Here is a 15,360-nt window from a genome sequence, read left to right as displayed (position 1 = left end):
ACCCACCACGAGAGGGCTCCAGCAGAGTGAAGTCGAGGGCCAAGATTTCATTAGGCCGGGAGGCGAGCAGGTGGCCCATATAACTGTGGGGGAACTGCCCAGAGTCCTTCGCTACCTGACAGCGGCCACACTTTTGGACCCAGTCCTTGATGTCTGATGACATCCCTGGCCAGTAGCAGCGCTGCCGGACCAACTCACTGGTCCGGTCTATGCCTTGGTGGCCATGCTCCTGATGGAGCTGCTGCAGCGTCTCCTGTTTGAGCACCGCAGGTAAAACAAGTTGGAGGAACTCCTCTCCTCCATCAGGTCGAAAGACCCGACGGAAGAGCACTCCATCTTGCTCCACCAAGCGGTCCCACTGACGGAGCAGCGCTACAGCAGGTTTCGAAAGCTGCCGTCTCTCACTTGCAACGGGGGGGGACTTGCGGCGCCAAAAGCCCAGCACCTCCTTCAACAGGGGATCGTTCTCCTGCATTGAACGGAGATCAGATGCAGAATGACATGGAAGGACAGAAACCAGAGATTGGTGACTCAACACAACAGGGCCATACTGGGGACCATGAAGGCTAGCGGGAACCAAGGTGCCAGGCAAAGACGGGGTAGCCACAGGGGAACCGGGTAAGTACTGTCGGGATAGTGCGTCTGCATTTCGGTTGCTGCGGCCTGAACGGTATTTGATCTCCAGATCAAACGCGGCAAGCTCTGCAGCCCACCTTTGCTCAGCAGCTCCAAGTTTAGCAGACTGGAGATGGCTCAACGGGTTGTTGTCCGTGTATACAATGCACTTGTGCCCCAACAAATACTCCCGGAATTTTTCAGTCACGGCCCACTTGAGCGCAAGAAACTCAAGCTTCATCGAGCTGTAGTTAGACATGTTGCGCTCAGTGGGCCGAAGACCCCTGCTGGCATAAGCCACGGGTCGCACGCCACTGTCCGTCTGTTGCGAAAGCACAGCACCCAGCCCACTATGGCTGGCATCAATCTCGAGGATGAAGGGGAGTGAAAAGTCAGCATAAGCTAATACTGGGGCCGAGATCAGCTTGGACTTCAGAGCATTAAAGCTCTCTTCACACTGTGGTGTCCATCCAGTCTCAAAAGCTTGACCAGACCCCTTCCTGGACTTAGTGCCTGCAAGATCAGCCACCAACTGATGCAAGGGTTTGGCCAACTTGGCAAAGCCCTCAACAAAACGGCGGTAATAGCTGGTGAACCCCAAAAAGGACCGCAGTTCTGAGACATGACACGGGCGCTGCCAGTTGGCCACAGCCTCTACCTTTTTGGGATCAGTGGAGACACCTTGGCTTGAGATAACATGTCCCAAATATGCCACCTGCTGTTGGAAAAAGGCACACTTTTCAACCTTGGCCTTCAGACCTTCCCTCTGAAGTCGACCGAGCACCACCTCCAGCCGCTGCAGATGCTGCTCCACAGAGGATGAAAAGATGATGATGTCATCGAGGTAAAGCAGCAGCGACTGGCCCTGCTGGTCACCAAACATTCTCTGCATCAGCCGCTGAAACGTGCTGGGGGCATTACAAAGGCCAAAGGGCATTTGATTGAATTCAAAAAGCCCAAAGGGGGTGCAGAAGGCGGTTTTGGGACGGTCCTGTTCAGCCATCGGCACCTGATTATACCCACTGGCAAGGTCGATAGTGGAAAACCAGCGGGCTCCAGAAAGGGCGTCCAAGCTTTCCTCGATACGAGGCAGTGGGAACGCATCCTTCCTGGTTTTGCTGTTCAGAAGGCGGTAGTCTACGCACAAGCGCAAACCCCCATCCTTCTTCCTCACCAAAACTACAGGAGACGCATACGGACTACTGCTCTCACGAATAACCTGAGAGTCCAGCAGCTGATTAATATGCACCTTCACTGCCTCGTACTCAGAAGGCGGGATGCGTCTGAATCGTTGACGAACCGGAACATCATCAAGCAGCGGTATCTCGTGTGAAATGAGGTTGGTGCACCCCAAATCCCCCTCATGAACTGCGAATACTGAGCTGTACTTCTGCAGCAAGGACCTCACACCAGCCTGCTCTTGCTCGGTTAGGGCAGAAAGCTCAAGTGCCCCTATAATATCAGGTGCTGCGGGGGTGGCTGTCTGAGACGACACCGTTGCCACCTTTGGCTTCACTTCAGTCACTCCTGCAGGCAGACTAACAACCTGGCCAGGACACAACGCACCCAAACTAGTCCGGGGATACAGAAGCACCTCCGTGGTCCCCACATTAATGACTGGGACATGAACTGTACCCTGAGTGACCTTTAACAGGCATGGTGAGGCCAACAGCCCCGCCGGCAACCCAGGTTCCGCTGGTTCAAATAGGGTACATCCACCTGAAAACTGCTCCGGACAGGTCCCAGCCACCATCTTCATCACCCCGCCAGGTATACGCACCACCCGTTTGCCTCGGACCCGAACAGTACCAGCGAGGTTTGGGATGACCTGGGCTGAAGACTGGTGACACTTATGAAGTGCAGCCACTATAGGATCCGGTACCCCAGACACAGAGGGTGACTCAAACAACGTAGACCCGAACACACCAAAAAGCTCTTGATAACATCTACGGAGCACATTCATCCCCAAGATTCCAGGGACAGAAGATGAGGCTCCAGGGGGGTCTTTAACGACAAGGATCCCACAGCAGGGCATGACCTTACCACACAGTTCCACATCCAGCTCTAGATAGCCAACATACGGAATAGCCAACCCATTAGCTGCACGTAGCTGTAACCATTGGCAGGAGCGGAGTCGATCATGGCCCCAAGGCGCAACCTGGGCCACAAAGAAACTTTCAGTGATGGTGGACACCATAGAACCAGTGTCCACTAAACACTCAACATGGATCCCTCCAATGGAGGCGCTAACGCTAGGGCAAGGAGCGATCAAGTCGGCTCCGGTGCCTGGCTGTGAGCCGGTAGACTCCCCAACTGAGCCGTGGCTCGGCAGCTCAGTGGGTTTCAGTTTCCCGACTGCTGGGAGGGATGGGAGGGCACAGCTGCATGGGAGTGAGAACCTGTGACAGAATAAGCACGACGGCGAGATGGAACCCGCTCCCCATCACACTCACGGGCAAAATGGCCTGGCTGTTGGCACCTCCTGCAAATGACAGGGCCAGGGTGAGACACCAGGCCTGGTGGGGGAGGAACCTGCAAGGATGCCACCTGCTGGGCAAGCTGGTTCAGCTGTTCTTGCTGTTGCTTTAAGCGCTCCATTACAGCCTTCAACCCTGGCTCCTGAGAAACCACCTGGGGGCCGGGATGGGGCCGGCCTTGCACTCCACACTGGAGGCCGTAAGCTGTTGGGAGTGACGAACTCCGCCCCCTAGTACCACCTGGAAGGCCTTCCCTCTCCCAACGAATTGCCTCGCTTCGTAGCTCCAACAGGGTGATGGCAGGCTGGCGACGAACTAGCTGTTTGAGTTCTCGACGGAGGGAGCTGTCAAGAACATGCTCTGTAAATTGATCCCTGAGCAGAATGTCAGCATTGGGCATCCCATTGGGTGCATGCCGCTCAACCTTGGCCATCACAGCCATCAGAGCCAAGGAGAACTCCTGCAGTGTCTCCCCCTCCTGTTGGTGCCGAGAGAAGAAAGCCTGCTGTAGCGTGACATAAGACTGACTACACCCATACAGCTCTGTTAAGATGGCAAAAATTCGGTCTGGATCTCGCCGTACATCGCCAGGGCGAAACTTAATCTCCTCCCTTGCTTCTCCTTCCAAATGGTCAAAAATAAACAATGCTTGCTCTGCAGCTGAAAGATGGCGAGTACGCATGCAAGCCTGAACTTCCTCCACCCACTCAGCAATGCTCATGCCAGTCCTTCCATTAAACATGGGGCACCTGCGCTCTCTGGGAATCACAACCAATCGTTCCGTTACAACAGCTGCAGGCGCAGGACCAAAGGAAGCCGAGGACGCCCCACCGGAGCCCCCCGGGGAAGCAGCACGCTCCCGTCGAAGCCGCTCATTGTCCGCTCTCAGCTGCAAAACCAACTCCTTAAGCTCCTGCAACTCTTCCTCCATCCTACAAATAGAAAGCTCCAAAAGAGAAAAAGAAAAATTTAAACACCGGACCAGACACTGCTGTTTTTTTTTTTTTTTGGTTAAAGGACTGCACATAAGATCAAAAAAAAAGGAAAGGAAAATAAAGAAAAATAAATGGAAATCTAAACAGAACACGTCCCTGCCTCTTTTAAATGTGGTGATCCTGCCGACAACGCCAAATCTGTGGCAAAGCGGGGGTATTAAATGTAATAGATGTTGCCGGACAACGCCACCTGGGGAATTTCACCCCAGGAAATAAACTAAAACCGTTAAAAGGCTGCACAGGTTCGGATCACCACGAGGCAGGAGACAGTGTCCACGTTTAAAGGAACGAATTTATTGAACAATGGTTAAAACGAGGTTCCAACGATTGTGGGGGGGGGCACCACGCAAATACAGCACTGGGTGAAGTGGAATGGACTGTGCTGGGTACCTTTGGACGACCAACTCAATTAGGGGAGGGGAATCAAAATACCACCTGTGTCACCGCACACACACACACACACAACTGAAAAGTGAAAAAGAGCCGCCACCAGGGGGAGGGTCGCCGTCCGGAGCCCACAGCACCTGTCCACAAAGAAATATAAAATGGCTGTATTATGCCAGTTCGTAATAACGCACACACACACACACACACACGGACACACACACGGACACACACACGGACACACACACGGACACACACACGGACACACGCACGCAGAACAAAAGCAGTACACAGAAAGCAAATGAAACAAAACAAAAGTACAAATACTAATAATCAACAAATCAATAATCCCAGCAGCACCAATCCAGGAACCCGCAGGTTAAGATAAACAAAAATAAAGTCAACGATAACCAAAAAACAGCAGCGTCGTCCGAACAGCTGTGACGCCAGTTACGCTTGGCAGGGATCCCACTGCAGCGTCACAGCAGGTCAGGCCGTGGAAAGGCTTGGTCCAATCTACGGCACACATTATCTATTAGTCGGGAAGGTGAGTGCAAGGAGAGGGGGGAGAACGGACCATGGCACTCACCACGAGGACATGCACAACCCACCCACGGTAATCTCCAGCGGGGCAGCCCAGCCCCGAGGACGCATCACCCGCACACGGAAAACAGCGGGGCGATCCAACCCCGCAGCAACAGCGGCCAGCAGCCTGAAGCAGGGAACGGGCTGTCAGGATTGCGCAATATGGCACGCCAAGTGGTGGGGATACAGCCAGCGCCTACCTTTCAGCTGCAGGGAGAACGTGCGCCACAACAACTGACACGTTCACAGCATGCGCAGTCAATGCCTCCGTCTCAGCTGATCACGCCGCAACCATCCACCGCGGATAAGTGACCCCAGAGGAGAGGAGAGAGAGACCGCGGCTGCAGACCGACCCGCATATAAAGGTGTGTAGCGCCGCCCCGCAATCAGTGAAATGACAAACCCCTGTGCGGGAGTAGGAGGGGCAATGTGCAGCGCACCTGTTACACTGACAACAATACAAACCCGGAAGTTCATCTTTAAACATTACGGTAAACAGAGTTAGAAATAAACAAACACAAATGAATAAGATTACCTCCAAATGAAATGTTACACTTCTATCATCCCTGTGGAACTTGACAGATACTTATTCATGACAGATTACAAGACGCTCTTCAGTGTAGTTTGCATTTCCAAAAAGTGCGTCGCTCATTTTTCTGCCAATTGAGAGTAAAAGTTAAGTTAGTCCACATAAGAAGATTTTTATTCTGGACTTGGGAAAAAATCTGACAAAATCAGAAATCAACCAAACCACAGAAAGCCTGTTCTATGAGCAGCCCCCTGTCCTGGTTCCCGTGGTTCTGGTGGTTCTGGTGGTTCTGGGTCTCTGGTTTCAGGCTCCTCTCCTCGTGGTGACGGCTGCTCCCTCCCTGATGGGGCTCACCTGTGCCTGATTGAGCTGTTGTTCACCTGAGCGGCAGATCGGCGCCTCCTGGGATACTATGGCTGATTCCGTGGCGGACTCCTCCTTCGGTTGGATCGTTGGTTTTCTTCATAAACAATAAAAAATGAATTCACTCACATCTTCTGCAGTGCCTGGCTCATTGGCACCTTCCTCACCTGACTGTGACATAACTGAGTCCAATAAAATTGTTTCAATGATAGACTGAAGTTTATAACATTTGTCAAATTATTGGTCACCCCCCCCCCAAAAAAAAAAAAAAAATTAATAAAACTTTTAAAATATGGGATGTGCAGCAAGTCTTTCTCTCTTTCTAGATCCTGAAGTGATTCCTGCTGTGAAGACATTTTCTTATCAGTGGCAGTGTGTCGGTCCTTGTGCCAGGGTGCAATCAGTGAAGGGGCAAACGTGCACACATAGGGGTGGGGTGCATGTGCACTGTCATCTGGATGGTACACACTAAAAAATGTTAGGTTAAAAACAACCCAATATGGGTTTGTTTGTTTTTTCAAAGTATTTTTATTAGAACAATTTTCAAGCATTACAGAGAAGTATGAAGTATATTACTCATAGAGAAACAAAATAACAATAATCACACAAAAGAAGTAATAATACAATCAATGAGTACAAATAAAAATATGTGCAAAGGATCTGATTGATGCATCACTTCACACATTACTTCTCATTTCAATATGTTCTTCTTTTTTTTTTCGCCCCTCCCCAGAACAGTCCCACCCCCTCCCCTCAGCTCACAACAAAACAAGTACCACAAACGGTGTATAATAAGAGAACAAAAAACAAGAAAAATATTAATCTAGAAGTATATGTAACAATGCGCAGGCTGAAACAGTTAGTTGGGTAACATTTTTAAATTAGAAAAGTAAGATAGAAAGCATTGCCATTTCTGATAAAACTTTTCTGTGCATCCTCTCATTGCACATTTTATTTTCTCCAGTTTTAAAAAAAACATCATCTCCTCAAGCCACAGTGAAATTGAAGGATATCTGGCAGATTTCCAATGCAGCAATAAAGTACGCCTTGCTATTAAGGACGTAGAGGCCACAATATCTCTTTGTGCAGAATTCAAGACTACAGAGGAATCAGGAATTCCAAATAAGGCAAGACAATTTTTTTAACCCACCACTGGTTAAATATTGGACAGAACACATGCTGAGTTATTGTGACCAAACAAGTTGGGTTGGTTTCCTTAAACCAACAGTTAAACCAACATCCTGGCACAAGGACAACCACAGGCTCAATTTGACGACACTGTCGGGTTCTTTTTAATCAACCAGCTGGTTGCTAATTTCTAATTATTAATTATATAATACTGTAGCGTCGAGCGGTAACTGAAGGCAAGAGACGAGGATTTTAACTGCTCTTTGCTCAACCAGGGCTTTTACTGTAACAACTAAAGCACACCGGGAACATCTCACACACTGACAAACAAATACAGAGGCTCGCAGGCCCCAGGTCCCTCCCCAGCAACCCCCCTGGCTCACAGTCCGACAAATAATAAAAATAAATGCAACACAAAAGTGGCAACAGCAAAGACTAAACAGAACTCATAATAAAGAAGCAATAACAAACATATATGAACCACCAAAACGACCCCAAAAGTCCCGAACAGTTCTTCCCATAATCCCTTGCGCCCCCCCAGGGCACAGTCACCCACCGCAGCGAACCCCAGCAGCCTTCGCTGCCTCTACAATATGGTCATTATTTATTGATTAAATATATTCTAACACAGAAAATTGAGAAAATTATTCACTAAAATGTAATATTCACAAATTACAAAATATTTTAAAGTACAAATTTAGCATTGTGATGCTGGAGCGGCAACTTGAGACGGAAATTACGAGGTTTGTTTAGATTTCAACACACCAGAGCTTTACTATTACAGCTAGTGCTGTGACATTCAATGAACGAGCCGTTCGTTTGAACGGCTCTTGTAAGTGAACGACAAGAGCCGGTTCACAGCTGTCTGAGAGCCGTTCCTATGTGCAAACTGTCCACGCTTCCTTCATGTGTCTCCTGAGTGTCTCCTGAGTGTCTGCTGAGTGTCTCCTGAGTCCAGCTGTCACCACTGCCTTCATGTGAACGACCGAGTTTCAGTTTTCCGCAGCTCGCTCCAGTCACCTGAACACAGCAGCTAACTAGCGGAGGAGAAGTGTCCAGAACCCGGAGAGAAGCCGGTGTTTTGGAAGAACTGTTTTGCTATTAACTGGTGACTGGGTTTCTTTCACGTCCCTTGTTGCTGATAGATGTTAACACCCAGACAAAACGCCGTGTCCGACCTTTTATGAGTCTAATTTCAACATCTGCTGCCAGTAGCAGCAGCAGCAGGAAGTGCTAAAGGAAGTCAGTCACCAGCTAACAAGGACACCAGTTCATTTGAAACACCGTATGGACCGCTTTATCAGAGGTTTTAACAATGGAACACACACACACACACACACACACACACACACACACACACCATAAAATGCTCGGTTAAAGGTCATGTCGCAGCATTTTGAAGCTCTTTCATGGGGACAACGTGCGAGGTACAATGTAATGTGTATCAGAAAAACATCTCTTAAATCTGTCATGAAACAAATTAAAGCACCAGATAACAACTCATAACTGACAGTAACTATGTCAGTTGTCAGAAAATAAGGGATTGACTCTACACTAATGAGGCTGATGTATCTAACAGAGTCACGTGGCGTTCGTCAGGGAGCCAGTCTTTTGAACGGCTCTTTCAAATGAACGGCTCCTCAGAGAACATCGTCCACTATACCTTTAACTCAAAGAAACGGAAAAATGGCAGCAGCACACAAAAACACAATTACTAAACACAACCAGAATCACGGGAGACACAAATGAACACAATTAAACATGAAACACGGCCCGTAACATCCCAAACAATCCCTACCCATGATGCCTTGCAGCTATGGGCACAGTCACTGAGGGCAGCGACCGCCAGTATCATAAATACTGAACAGTGATTTACAGAACTCTTTAGAAACTAAGCACATAAACTGTTTTAAAACATTTTTTAAGAAAAATAACCAACATTTATGAAATACAGAATACAAAAATGTTTGAATAAACACACTTTTGTCAGATGAAGCTCAATTTGCATTAGATCAGGTTTTCATGCACATACACCCATGTGCATGCTGCGCACCGAAATGCCACAATACAACTCAGATTCTTGCAAAAATGTAAATAAAGCTCTCTGTATTTCCCTGGAAGAATCTTCCAGCAGCGTCTCCATTGTAACAGTCTTTTTCTCTTTCGCTACAGCAGCACTAAGTATCGGTATTGGTCGCGCATGCGCGAGTGTCAACCCAACATGTTGGGTAGTCCAAAATAGCCCAACACATTATAATGGAAATTACAACCCAACAGCAAATAACTCAGCTGCCAACTACAATAACCCAGCAATCTGGCTTATTGGATTACCCAATTTAATGAAAACAACCCAACTAAACTAACCAACAGTCTCAACCCAGCTATTGGGTTGCAAGAACAGCTAACAGTACAGCTAGCAGTTAGCAAATCAGCTAACAGTACAGCTAGAACATAGCAGAACAGCTAACAATACAGCTCGCACTTAGCAGAACAGCTAACTAAAGCTAGAACATAGCAGAACAGCTAACAGTACAGCCAGCAGTTAGCAGAGCCAGATGACAATGTGGCCCAGAAGTTTCACTTCATCTGATCTTCATCAGTTCCTTCTTCATTCAGAGGAAGTGATCTAGAACCCTGTCACTCTGATCAGCTGAGCGGATCATGGCGTCTGTTAAGTTCTGTCTCTCTTCCTGTGTGGAACAATCTGGATCAGCTCCAGTGTTCCTCAGATCAGACACTTGTTGGATCATCTTCTTTAGCTCCTCCACAGCATCCAAACAGAGTTCACTCCGGTTCTCCTCCAGAGCTTTAGTCTGGTTCTCCTCCAGATGCAAACATGTGGTGTAGATTTCCTCCAAGATGTTCTTCATGGGTTCAATGATCTCCTTCACCAGTTTCTCCACATATCTCCACAAGTCATCTCTGCTTATGTTCTGACGTTCCTGATGAAGATCTGCTGCTGCTGCTCTCTGACGACATGTTCCTCCCAAACCAAAGATTATCGTGCTGCTGCTCCTCCTGCTCTTCTTCTTAATCTTGCTGCTACTGCCTCTCTTTTTACCATTACTTCTAGTACTTTTGCTACTACTGCAAGAATTTCTACCGCTGCTGCTGCTCCTTTTGCTGCTCCTGCTGCTCCTAATGGTCCTGCTGCTGCTGCTGCTGCTGCTGCTTCTGCTGCTGATATTGCTGCTCCTGCTACTGCTCCTGCTGCTGCTCCAACTGCTGCTCCTACTTCTCCAGATGGTCCTGCTGCTGCTACGAGTGCTGCATTGAATGCTCCTCCTGCTGCTGCTGATGCTGCTGTTGCTGCTCCTGCTATTGTTGCTAATACCCCTGCTGCTCCTGCTGCTCCTGCTGCTCCTGTTGCTGCTCCTGCTGCTGCTCTTATTGCTGCTCCAAGTGCTGATGATGCTGCTGCCGCTGCTACTCCTGCTGCTGCTCCTCCTGCTGCTGCTCCTATTCCTAATACCCCTGCTCCTGCTGCTACTGCTCCCACTGCCGCTCCTGCTGCTGCTCCTGCAGCTTCGAATCCTTCTGCTGCTACTCCTCCTACCACTTCTGCTCCTGCCACTACCACTCTTCCTGCTGCTGCTTCTGCTCCTGCTGCTGCTCCCGCTGTCACTGCTACTACTGCCAGTGCTCCTGTTAGTGTTCCTACTGCTCCTCCGTGAGCTGCTGCTACTGTTCCTACTACAACTGCTTCTGCTGCGATGACAACCAGAGGAAGCCCCGCCAGTCCTCCAGTGACAATAACCAACAGCACACAGCACACAGCAGATGCAACTCTAGCGTGGGATAACGGAATGGAGTTCATGCTTCAATCAGTGTTCTCTTTTTCAGAGCTTTCAGTTCTTGGGAAAGGCTCTAAGGGTGATCTGTGTTCATCTTCCGTCCTGGTTCAATCTTTAGGAACTGGGAGGTGAAAGTGGCTCTCTGGGAGATCAGGTCCAACAGTGTCGGTGGAGATTCTGACTGGTTCTGAATCTGTCTGACCAAGTGTCCTCTGAAGGTCGACGAGAAGTTTTACTGCTTCAGGACTCACTGTGAACACAAACACAGAATTGTTTCAAAAGGATGTCAGTGTGTGTGTGTGTGTGTGTGTGTGTGTGTGTGTGTGTGTGTGTGAGTGTGTAAGACCCCTGTGGGCGTCAAATCAATGAGTAACTAATAACCAAACACCTGACACTTGCCAGCAGTCGGACGGCCGCTACTATCAGTGCCTATACGCTCCAGCACTGGACGGACAGGCTGGAGGCTTCTATGCTGACCTGGACAAAGCTCTGTCTGAAGTCCCACAGGAGGACAGGCTGATCATGCCTGGAGACTTCAATGCCAGAGTGGGACAAACCCTCCGCCTGTGGAGGGGCACGCTGGGGAGGGAACTCCAACAGCACACTACTGCTCACCAAATGCTCAGAGCACCGCCTGGTCATCACCAACACGTTTCCATCAGAAAACCAAGTTCAAGACCTCATGGATGCATCCGTGCTCCAAAGTATGGCGTCTCATTGACTCCGTCATTGTCCGCTTTAAAGACCTTATCTTTACCAGCTTTGTGGGTGGGAGGAGACGGAGCCAGTACAAGTGCAAAAGAGGACATCAGTGCCAACAAGTTGTGTGCCTGAGGTCTGTCAATGTGAATGTTCAGGTCTCCCACGGCAATCAGTGGTGTGCCATCATCAGGGATGTCAGAGAGTATCATGTCCGTTTCAGAGACAAAGCCATCCAGACTACCCCCTGGTGGGCGGTACCCAACCAGAATGTCTGCTCTGATGGAAGTAGTGACCATGAAAGCATGATATTCAAACATTGCATTGTTGTTCGGCGGATGCAGTGCGGAGAAGGACCAGTTGTGTGGAATGAGAATGCCAGCACTGCCTCCTCATCCAGTAGAGCGAGGGGTATGGCTTAGCGTAGCAGACAGGACTACGCTTCTTTTCCAGTTGCTGAGAATGACTGGGATACGTGAGAGACACATCGTGTGTTAGACTGTGACAGAAAGACCTCAGTGGAAGAAGGGTGTCCTTGCTCGGTGGACTCGCGCAGGTAGACTGGCAGGTCTTTACCTTCAGTGGTCTTCACACTTTGTGGGCTGACGCTCAGGCGCAGTCTGTGCTGTTAAGTGCCTGACAAAGTCACAGCTGTTTCCAACTTGACTGATTGCGCTCGGCTAAACCCCCCCTGTCTGGTGACCAGTTAGAGATTAACCAGGTTCCCTGCTCTGACCCTGTCCTCACTGAAGACAACTTTAAAGATGAATGTTAACATCCTGTAACACTGGTACTGATCCAGATCCAGATCCAGATCCGATCCTGATCCAGATCCAGATCAAATATAGAAGAAAAAAAAAGTACTGTCTGATCTGAATTCATATTTATAATGTAGGTGGAGATGTTGTCTGAAATGTTTCAGTAGTGAAGTGATGTATGAAGAGAGCTGGACCCAGACCTGACCTGGACCCAGACCTGATCCTGACATAAAGCTGTTTGTGTCCTTCAGCATTAGAATCACAACACTTGTTTGCCCTCTATTCTGATTCTGAGTCTGTAAATGTGAGGAGACCATTTGATAAAGACGAAAACAGAAAATCACACAATTCAAACCAAAAACACAACGCTGGTTTTTAAAGTCCAAGAGGAGCCACGTCTCTCACTACATGTTCAGTCACACTCCTTTACCTTCCAGACTGATCTTCTAGAAGAACTGAAGAAACGCAGCAGCCTGTGGACCAGGTCCTGGTTCAGAATAGATCCTCCTTCAGACAGGGTCCTGGTTCAGACTGGCCCTGGTCCAGCTCTTTCTTCGGCTCCTGTTCACACATTGCAGACCTGCAGCAGCACGTCTTCAGGTTTCAGGTCTGGTTTATCTGGTTTTATGGCTCATCAGTGGTCAGCAGTGGACTTTCGCATCAAATTCCCTGCATACCTGTCCCAACTGGCGGGAAAGTTTTAAGGTGGAGCTGCATCATTCTTCAGTTTCAGTGCGTTTGTGAACCAGATTGCAATGGACGACCTTAAATGGACGACCTGCTTGGTCAGATTTCATGCCATTCCTGTTAATCAGTGATGAGTGGAACCGCTGCTAAGACCCACCTTCTCTGGCTCTCCAAGCAGTTTATCTGAGCTTATATTGCAGATTATGTGTGAAAAATTACGCACATACATTATTTCTATATTATCATTTAGTATGAGACTTTACTCTTTTTCTCAAAAGTGAAAGTTTAACTACGGAACAAGAAAAGAAGAAAAGTGACAGTCTCCTGAGACCGAGCAAACCCAAAACTCCAACACCTTCTCCCAAGTTAACTAACTCGTGGAAAAGGAAAGATTAAGGAAAAAAGGGAAAGTTACATCAGGTAGTGATTGCACTGCTGTTGCTGCCAGGCTGGACTGAGGTATAAGGCACAAATTGAAATAAGGAGCGCAAATATGGCAACAACGAAAGCAAAGTTAAATCACGTGTTTTGCCGGCCGACGTTTCTGCCCCCTGGCCAGTCTTCAGGAGCTTAAAACACGCAAAACAAAGTACATGTCGCTTCAGCACACAATTTCGCTTAATAAAGGTAAGTATGAGGCACAATTCGGCGTGACTTATGGAATGTCTTACAGAATTCTTGCAAAAAAAAAAAAAAAACATAATCCCGTCCCTGGCTGGGGGCAGGATGATCATTACAGAGTACTTATTTTTTATTATTAACTATCTTTATTGGAAACAATTTCAATACAACATATGATACAGTGTGATGGACAGAACTTACAGAATATCATTTTTCCTAATATTTTTAAACATCCACCCACCCCCTGCCCCACCCCAAAGGAGAGAGGTTCTCAATGAATGTGTATTGTCCCAATGTAAACAACACAGAATATACAACAAATACAAAAACAAAAGAAAAACAACAAAAAATAGCTAAATGACATTAAAACGATCAAATTAATTAATCGAAATAAATAAGTCCTAAAATAAATCAATAAAACATAAAATGAAGGGAGGGCTCAGTCATCACGATCAGGCATGGATGTCAATGATTCAGTGTATTTTAAGAGAGGTCTCCAAGTCTTCTCAAACAAATTTGGGGAACCATGAAGAGAAAATGGACAGTAGCACCTCCTGTTGGAAATATTCTGTTTGATTATCATTGCTGAATGCATTCATTGTTAAATGTTGTCTTGAACTGCACATGAAGCTTAAGTGGACTCAGCAGGATGAGGGACTTACCTGCATTCTCCAGAATGCTGACTGAGAGCATCTTATCTGTGCTGACAGAGTGTGTGTTACCCTTTTCCTGTTGCCACTGATGCATCTGTTGCATTGTTTCGAAACAAGCAGGATGTTGAAACCACTGTTATCCCAAACACTTGTAAGCCCCACCCTGAGTTTGTGAATAAAAGCTGAGAGAAAACTTAGCTCAGGCAGAGTGAAATGAAGTGAGCTCTTGAGCGAACGGATTCTCCTGTCCTTGCAAATATCTTCGATTTCTGCCTGTTTCATTCTGTTTTCGTGTCCTAATTTTCTTTAAAGAAAAGAACCTGACACCTCCTTCATCCATCTGCCATGACACGGGGGGGGGGGGGGGGGGGGGGGGGGGGGGGGGGGGGGTGAGGGTTTTTCCAGTTGAGGAGTATGAGTCGCCGAGCTAGTAGGGTGGTAAAGGGGAGAACAGTTTGTATAACTTTAGAAGTCAGAGGCTCCAGAGGGGTTCCAAACAAAGCCAAGAGAGGTTCAGGGGAGATAGTAATGTTGTATGCTGCCCTGAGATTCTGAAGCTTCAGACCAGAATGTGGCAAGCCTGGGACAGGACCAGAACATGTGGGAATGGTCAGCTGGAGATTGTTTACACCTATTGCAGGAATCAGTTACATTGGGGTAAATCCGAGATAGTCTTAAATTAGTGTAGTGAGTTTTGTGCGCAACTTTACACTGTAAAAGGCCATGCCTAGCACAGATTGACGAAGAGTGAACCAACCATAAAACTTGCTGCCAATAATCCTCAGGCAGTGTAATTCCAAGCTCCTGCTCCCACGAGGCCTTGGGGCCAGTAGTTGGACTGTCAGAAGTAGAACTGAAGAGGTTATAAATGCTGGAAACTAGTCGTTTTTGTTCAGGATCGAAAGTTAACAGTGAGTCAACTAGAGTTTCTGGAGGGCGACTGGGGAATTTGGGGTTCTGATTCTGAATGAAATGTCTGATCTGAAAAAAACAAATAAAATAGGTGAGACTCGGGCAAATCAAATTTCTCCGAGAGCACTAAAAAAGACATTCAGGTCCCTTGGTTGTAAAG

The sequence above is a fragment of the Salarias fasciatus genome, chromosome 8, assembly GCF_902148845.1.
Source record: "Salarias fasciatus chromosome 8, fSalaFa1.1, whole genome shotgun sequence".
In the NCBI taxonomy this organism is placed as follows: Eukaryota; Metazoa; Chordata; class Actinopteri; order Blenniiformes; family Blenniidae; genus Salarias; species Salarias fasciatus.
Note: the sequence above shows the minus strand (reverse complement) of the source record.